Source organism: Microtus ochrogaster, unplaced genomic scaffold (assembly GCF_000317375.1).
Source record: "Microtus ochrogaster isolate Prairie Vole_2 unplaced genomic scaffold, MicOch1.0 UNK3, whole genome shotgun sequence".
In the NCBI taxonomy this organism is placed as follows: domain Eukaryota; kingdom Metazoa; phylum Chordata; class Mammalia; order Rodentia; family Cricetidae; genus Microtus; species Microtus ochrogaster.
In genome coordinates, this window is record NW_004949101.1 from 17,599,489 (window position 1) to 17,600,194 (window position 706).

Here is a 706-nt window from a genome sequence, read left to right on the forward strand (position 1 = left end):
CTCTGCCTCCCGAGTGCTGGGATTAAAGGCGTGCGCCACCGCCGCCCGGCTATTATTATTTTTTTTTAACGTAAGAAAGGATGGTCAGGGAAGTCCTCTCCAGACTACTGTTCTTGTAGTCTAAACCATGAAGGTAAGGGCGTGACATGAACATATTCCTGAGGGTCTAACGCTTCTGATGAGACAAAAGCAAGCGCAAAGCTACAGAGGAAGAACATTCCAAGCCATAAGAGAAAAGCAAGAACAGTGGCTTCCTGGAGTGAGTTCAGGAGAGTGTTGGGTAAGAACTGAGGTAGAAGGGGCGTTTCGGGGCAGCGGCTTGAGAAACAAGCCACCCCAGTGGAGACTAAACTGGGAAGGTGTACGTCCGGTGAGGACCAAAGGCTTTCAAGGGCGATCAGTTTGATGTTTGCGACCTCACACCGTGGTGCACGCCCGCACCTGCACTAAGGACGCTGTGGGTAGGAGGATCGGAAGCTCAAGACCAGCTTAGGCGACTTGTGAGACCCTGTCCAAAACAAAACGAGAGGCAGAACTCAGTAAAATCAAAACGAAGGAAAACAAACAAACAAACAAACAAAACACCAAAACTCAAAACAAAAACAAAACCCTTAACTAGCCGCACGCTGACACCTCCTTTCCACGCCCTAATCTCCTCCCACAGGCCGGAACTACCAAGCGGAGGCCGGACCGGAAGTAGCTTCAC